Source organism: Triturus cristatus, chromosome 12 (genome assembly GCF_964204655.1).
Source record: "Triturus cristatus chromosome 12, aTriCri1.1, whole genome shotgun sequence".
Lineage (NCBI taxonomy): Eukaryota > Metazoa > Chordata > Amphibia > Caudata > Salamandridae > Triturus > Triturus cristatus.
In genome coordinates this window covers 115,337,841-115,345,685 of record NC_140595.1, presented here as the reverse complement: position 1 = coordinate 115,345,685, position 7,845 = coordinate 115,337,841, and the positions used below count along the sequence as shown (strand labels likewise).

General features: G+C 43.6%; 1 protein-coding gene across 1 annotated transcript in view; it reads left to right on the top strand.

Moving 5' to 3' along the window:
• The first annotated feature begins 1,016 nt into the window (after positions 1-1,016).
• Positions 1,017-7,845, top strand: part of LOC146772802 (SMAD family member 4-like) — a 271,678-nt gene continuing 264,849 nt past the window's right edge. The window contains exon 1 of the mRNA XM_085639806.1: positions 1,017-1,228. The gene's annotated coding sequence lies outside the window, so the exon portion shown is untranslated. The remainder of the gene's footprint in view (positions 1,229-7,845) is intronic.

The window sequence follows — 7,845 nt, the reverse complement described above, 5'->3', positions numbered from 1 at the left end:
CATGAGCCACAGTTGAGCTGTGCTCATGACGGAACGGTTCCGTCATGACTCCGCCCATTTGCGTTGTCGCCCCGCACAGGCGGGGAAACAGCGCCGCGCAGGCGGAGCGGCCGCCGACAGGATTGTCATGACGGAACCGTTCCGTCATGAGCACACGGCAACCGTGGCTCATGACGGAACGGTTCCGTCATGAGCAGGGAAGGGGTTAACAATGACTACCATCTGTGCCCAAGCCATTCTTATTTCTTTGGGGGCCTGGAATAAATTGTGACACTTGTAAGAGTGTGATGGTTAATAGTTGTGTTGGTACTATCATTGGCAGCGGGGCAGGGGCAATGTGTGGAGCAAGCTGAGGTGGCCTCCTGACAAGGGACCTAGCACTTTAAAAAAAAAAAAGTTTAAGCACTGAGTGGGTTAGTACCCTTCAATTTAAGGTGCTTATCTGCAGTTTTAACCCCTTCAGTGCCCATGACGAGCTGGACTCGTCATGGGCCGCGGTGGCGCTGTGCCCATGACGAGTCCAGCTCGTCATAGACCCCGCCCGCTAATGCAACGGCCGGCACTGGGCGGGGAAAGGGGCGGGCACTGAAGGGGTTAAGATCTTTGTGTTTACTGTTGCTCAAATAGGTGTCATTTCTGATATTTGTTTCCCCCCTTGCCATTGCTTGATTTTTGCTCCCCAGAAAAAGTCACTCATAATTGCACTGAAATTATGAAAATGTCACACATAAACAATCTCAAACCTTGGCAGCTATGCAATATAGTAAAAAAAAAAAAAAAACAACACAGCAGGGAAACGGTGAGTGAAGAGCTAGTCATAGGTGAAGAGGCGTGACTGGGCAAGGGGAGCGGCGTCAGACGGTGAGGAGCATGCTAACCCTTTAGTCCACCTTAAGAGACACAGACAGTCGGGCACATAGACGCACAAGGCAGACGGCGCCGAGGCCGGACGGCCACGCCTCCCGCGGCAGAGGAGGGCGCGCCCAGGCTGTCATTGGCTGGGCGCTGCCAGACACGATTCACGCACCCGGCTCCCCTTTTGTTTTTCTATTGAGGAAAACAAGGCTCGAGAGAGGGTTGGGAGCGCAAGCCCGGGATCCGCGCGTGCAGCCGTCTGCCGCCAATCAGGGCGCGCGTGGCTGGCCCGCAGCTCTGAAAGCAACAGCGAGAGCAAATGGAAGCGGCAACCGCGGGGCTGTGAGGAGAGGCAGCCAGGCACCTTCGCCTCGTAAGTACCAAGCGCCGCCCTCTCCCTCTAGGCGCCGCCTGTTTTATGGTTCAAGACACTCCTCTTTTTGGAGTGTGAGGCCTGCCGCCTGCATCAGTGGCATAGGCACGCGTGCCCTCCTCGTGAGTGACTTCCCACTGTGGGGCTATAATCCTGCCTTCTGTCATTTCGACGTGATTTGGGGCCCTTCGACAGACTCTTTTATTTCAGTTACAAGCTGTGTCATTTACGATTAACGTGAATCCAGTGGCATTGCCAAACCCCGTCCTCGAATATTAAGACACCCACTTTTCCAGGGCCCTTACCACTTGCGGTCTCAAGGGGCCAGGCACGCCTATAATAATGGTTAGCCCCTCAAAATGCAGAAGACATGACTTAGAAGTCAGATAATTTTCAACACCAAAGTTTAGCACTTTGCCTCAAAATATATTCAGCATGCACGCTGACATAAAAAAACGTGCACTGCATTGTGAAGTAAACTTCAAGCCCTAACCCGGGGCTTTAAGAGATGAAAAGAACTGGGGGAGGGTCTTTCAAGGGGGCGTGGCCGTGCAATTAAGGACGTGGCTTTATAAAAATCTGTGCTTAGCATAGTGTGCCACCCTACTACACAAATAACCCCTTGCTAAATTCAGAATGTTGCCTAGTTTTCAAGAATGTGTATCTTTCTGGGTTCACTCATGGGTTTCATACCCTTATCCACTACACATAGTTTTAAACTGCAAACATTGGGTACAATGGACTACCAGTTAGAACAATGTATAAACTGCAGTAAAAAAAGGTTTTCTTTTACAGCTCTGTGTGTTACTGAAAGCTGGGAAGATGGTGATCTTAGCACAACAAACCTTTTGTTGATGTTGTTTTTATGGGGAAAAAACCCCTACACCTAGGACAGCACTTTTCCCCATTTTCCAATCAAAAACATAATTTTGCTGTATTTTCGCCAATTCCTCCGTTCCCTGTTGGGGCATTCACAAACCCTGGGTACCTTTGGAATCCAGAGCATGGGGAAAAAAATGAACTTATAGTTCATCTGGATACCTTGTGTAGAAATAAAGTTATGAAGGCCTAAGCACAAAGTGCCCTAAACATCAAAAAGTGTAGATGGAAATACCTCAGCAGTGAAGGCTTAATTTTGAAATAATAAGTGAAATGGCTCCGGTATTGTCATCTAGAAAAGGTAATGTGATCTATACAGCACCAATGCACAATCACTTGGCTTTACTATCAACTTTAAACTAGCCTTTTAAAAGGCGTCACCAATAAAAAGGTATAGACCAGATGGTATCAACTTTTACTCCCACTGAAAGTCAAACCAGTCCTTCCCCAAGCAGACTTCAGAGCCTTCCCCAAGCACATTTGAGAAACAATTGTTCAAGGCTTGGTCCTCTTTTTTTAGGGCTTGCGCCTGCGTTGCAGTGCGCAGCACTGCTCGCGCAGCGAGAGCCCTTTTGTATGGGGTTCTGAAAACTGCTTGTGCGTGTGAGCAGCTTTCCGCGGCTGCCATTGGCTTTCGTGTGCTTTTAAAAAAAAAAAAAAAACAGCACGCAATTGGGCAAAGGCGGGCGCATGTCCTGCCTTTGCTCCGCCCATTTCTGTCGGTGACCAGCACGCGCAGCAGCGCGCGTTCCCTTAGCTGCCGCGCTCCGTAGCCCCTGCTCCTCTGTGGTGCGTGCGCACCACTGGTTAAATGTGAAAGCTCTCATCGCGCCGCCTTTTTAGGAGTTTAAAAAAACTGTTACATATGTCTTCATACCATAACTTAGTAACTGTTTCTTTGTTACATAGAAGACATACCTGGTAAGGTTGTTCCTGTCTGGATAACGAATATACACAAGAACTAAGGATATTTTGAATGGAATATGCTTGTGAGGTGGCGATTACCCTGACTGCCTCGCTTGTTGTCTTTTTTTTGGGCAGTGACACATACCTGCATGGTGTGGGCTGTGGTCCTCAGTAGCCAGATTATGCTGTCTAGTAGCGGGGCGAGGGCCTGCACGTTGCAGGTCCTCGTTTAGTAGACGGGCAACTGAGAAGAATCGTAAAGTGCATTTGCTGTCTTTTCCATGCTAGCCCAGAAAATACATACTGGATGGTGTCATTTTCTTGGGACCACCTCAGAAGTACAATGGATTGCTTAAATATTGGAGTACAATTGGTCACATACTTTACCCAGCTCAACACCAGCAGGTACACAGAGATGGTTCTCTCAGTTTGGGATAGGCGTACAGGCAGGGCTCTAAGTGGGATGCAAAAACTGGGGGGTACCTCAAAGGGGCGTGGCCAATGTAATTAAGGACGTGGTTTAAAAACAGGTTGGCTAAAAATCTGTGCTTAGCATAGTGTGCCGCCCGACTTGTATTTTGCGGTTTCTGTCATTGTATCCAGATATAGGATACTAAAGTAACATCATACCTGCAAGCAGGCATGGTATCTGGTAGATAGGACGGCATCTGATTATTTTCTTCTTTAACGAAACTCGAGCTGTTCATCAGACAGGTAGGGGACAGTCAATCGCTTTAGGGCTCACTTACGGTTTCAGTGTTTCCACATTAAGTATTTACTTAACAGGATTTTATTGGGGAGTGAGATACATACACGTCACAGTTATTTTTCCAGAGGCTATCAATGTATGCTTGTAGTGCACAAGGACACGCTGAGTTTTTGCGCTGAGATTCAGGCAGCGCGATTCAGTGCACAAGTAAGATTTCTGATGCATGCTGGATCTTGTAGTATGCTGCACCCCGTATCAGAAAGACATTTCATTTTTATAAAATTATTAGCACTGGTAGCAAGGGTTTTGGTTTTTTTCTTCCTATTTTTAACAAATGCTGGTGCTCAAATTAATACCAGCCCTTTCTCCTACAACGCCACCTAATTGAGAAATAAAAAAGGACTACAACACCCGGAAGGCTACGTGAAAAAAGGGTAACAGTCCCCAAGAACTGTATATCGTTCTTTGAACTTAAACTTGACCTCACTTATCGAAACACTGGCATTTTCAGTTCAGTTAAAAAAGAACTCGGAAACAAATTAACCTGGTTTGCTTGACTGACTCGAGAGCCTGCAACAATTTATTTTCTTACTTTATGTAGTTCTTGAAAACTGCAGCATGTAACGGTTCTTGTGGAGCAGTCGTAAGTAACTCATAATACAAAGAATTTCAATTTTTCATTCAATTTTCGATTTTCTATGGGACTTCCCATGACAGTGTACATATAGATGGTAATTCAAAACAGAAGCAATATTTGAAGGCACTTTCACTGGATTTGCATTCAGAGACCCCTAGATAAATTAGGAGGCAAACAAATGTACTGTTCCTTCACTGGGAATAGTTGAAAGGGAGAACAGTCTGCCCCAGAAGAGGCCTTCGCAACTTCAGGAAGGATCACACAAAAGCAACCAAACAGAAAGATACTGTTTCATCGACCCGGAAATGACGTCCCAAGTAGGCGGGGCCGGTAGTCAATATACCACAAGTGCTTTAATGGACTGGCTGAGCGGGTCGCACTCAGGTTGACGGAAGCGTTGTGACGTACCAACGCGTAGAGGTAAAAGTGTCCCGTACAGAGCTCGCGGGGCAGCCTGGAAGAAGACAGAAGAAAACACAGTGACACTGTCTGGACAGTAGAACCGAGTTTTGTGCTCGTTATTTTCGTTCCTTCTGATTGATATTTTCACTGTCACTTGCTCCTCGCTGGGAGAGGCGCACAGATCTGTGAAATAGTATTTTAGAAATTAGGCCCATCGTTTGCAATTTAACGTAGTTGCAGTGTTTTTAAAATTCTTTATTTAACTTACTTCACTTATGGTATGTAGCAAGCCACTGTAGTTCTTGTTGTACCCTTTTCAACAATGGCCCACGGTAGGAATTATTCTCTTTAATAAAGATGGGCAAGGTACAAAGCCTGTGGTCTGGCTTTGTTCTAAGAGTCAAAGCACAAATTGAGTATGAATTGTTATGTAAATGAGTCAACAGAGGACATTGAACAATATGTTTTCAAATCTTTCACTGGTGGGGTGTTCATGCATCACTGCTGGTGCTTTTTTCAAGAGGTTTTTTTTCAAGCATTTTCAAGTCTATATGTTTGCTCAAATCCTTGATCAATATCTCATTGCAGACCGAATAATTACAAATATGAAGATATTTTTTTAAAACACTTTTTCTCACAATTTTGTTCTGTTTCTCCAATGAACAAACCTAAATCCTGGCACACTAAAAATTGTGGTAGAATAACTGCTTTGTTCGCTCTTCGTTTGGTGACAAATTCGGGACTATATGAAAAATATAAGAACTATAAGCTGTTTTAAATCTGTATGATGTTAAGAATGCATTCGTGCAAGTTAGACCTTCCTTACCCTGACTCACTTGCTGGTAGACCACAAAAAATATGAGGCTTGTCAGATTTTTAGCATTTTTGTTTACCTGTTTATAATAATTCCCTATAGCCTCCCTCCGGCATGAACATATTCCTGCCAAGACTTGATTCCACAACTTTGTTCTTCTGGGTCATATATGTGTAAGAATATGAGAAAGGTCTAGGTGTTCTATGGGCTCAAGGTGCACGCAGGCAGTAAAGTGGTTTCAGTGCATTTTGGAAATTTAGAAAGCTACTGAAAGCATAATATCGGTTTAGTCTACCTGTCTTTTGGTAACTGGTATCACCCCTGAGCTCTATGGATACATACTTCAGCCATGTATTTTTTAACTTCGGGAAACCCTAAACTTTATTTCATTGTGTGCCAGATCTCCCTCGTGCTTATTGGCTGGCTGTGAGACGTACTGAGCCCGGCCTTGATTTAAGCAACTTTCCCTCCCCCCAAAAACTGTAATTGTCTCCATCACGTCGGAAACAAATTCCTGATGATCCTCGTATAACCACCAGCTTTGTTACTCTGGTCTTCTGAGCAAGAGTGTTAAAAAAACCTCTGGATTTTCTGTTGATTTTGGATACTAACTGGCAACAAACTTGGTATAGTGCATTTGGGAAGTTTGTAAAGCAGTCTAAAGTGAAATGCCGGTTTAGGCAACCTGTCTGTTGTTCTCAATTACATTTAGAGATTTTTGTTAATTTACATTTTTGTGCATTATTTACTTGCAGGATGTACATTTACACTCTATTCTACATGTACACACCCTATGATGTGTAGAAGTGTGTTTTCCCGCCCCTTATTAACTAGGCCTCAATCCGGGCCTGGGAGCCATCTTTTTCAAAATGGATGTATTCCCCCTGCACATCTCACTGTCAGTTATTTCTTCCACACAGTCGAGCAGAATTTATATTAGGTATTTGCATTGTCATCATTTATGCTGTTTTCAATTAATCTGCCCTGGCCCAGTCACAAACTGTATCTTTACTTCAAGGACCTTCTGTTAACTGACTGTCCCCTATTTATTCATAATGACTTGTTTTTAAGCATGTATCTAATTTGTTCCAGTATCTCTGTAAAGCATTAGCATAGAGTGAGCAGAATACATATTCATGCATTGGGATAGTTCTTAGGTGCTAAGGCAATGTGCTTTGATTTACTGCATTTTGGATAATTTCATATGCAAAAATAATGTTTCAAAACCCTGAATTTTTGGGGTGTGCCAAAGTTTTTCTTTCCTGTGCTACTAGGATTGCTGTCCGTTGCTCTCCTGATTTTGCTGCCCACTTGGGTTTTAGTTTAGAATATTTTTGATTTTGCACCTCTGTAATGTTTCATGTGCTGAAAGGTTTCAAGGCAATTATTCTGTACAGTATCTTTTTCAAATAAATCCTTTACATTATTCTGCTGATCTAGAATTCAGTTGCCTCTTTTACTTAATAGAGTCTACTTTTGATGTGTAGTCTGGTGCCTCACCTCAGGGACACATTGCTTTATCACTGTCCAGATTCAGCACATTTTGGCCACTCTGTTGAAGTAAATATCAGTCTGCAAAATTGTACGGTCCCTGGGCAGGAAAGATACCTACCATATCTTTTCAACATCTATACTTCTTGAGGTTGCTATCACTGGGTTTCAAAATGCCCCGATTTTGCTTCTCGGAACAATGTTTTAAATAAGAACTTTATCAGCATTATAGCATTTACCCCAAAAGAAAACACAGTAATTACCTTCTGTCTTCCTCACACAGAAACATATCCATGCCAAGATTTTACCCAAATCTGCATTCCTTTAGGTCTTTTAAATGGGAACCTACCTCACAAACATTTCTGAAAACTAGTGTGCTGGGCAATTCATGGTGATGTCTACGTGAACAAGCATTTTCAATGCAATAGGTCTCGCATTTCCGATAGTTTAAGCTCTTGGCATTGTAAATGACAATGCCTTTTATTTATGTTTTAAAAACCAAAACATAAATAAAAGGCATTGTCGTTTACAATGCCAATAGCTCAAACTCGCGTAAATGCGAGACCTATTGAATTGCAAATGCTTGTTTTCCAGGTGCAGGCAGCCCAATTCTTGGCAGCGTTACTGACTACTCCCACACCCCACTGAAAACCATCCTATAATACCATTCCTTGTCTAAGAAAGGTAATGAAAAAAATCCAATCCAGTCTCTCACCACCTCTGAACAGTTTACAAAGAAAAATGTAGAAATGGTTGCCCTTTCTGAACTTGCTTTGTCC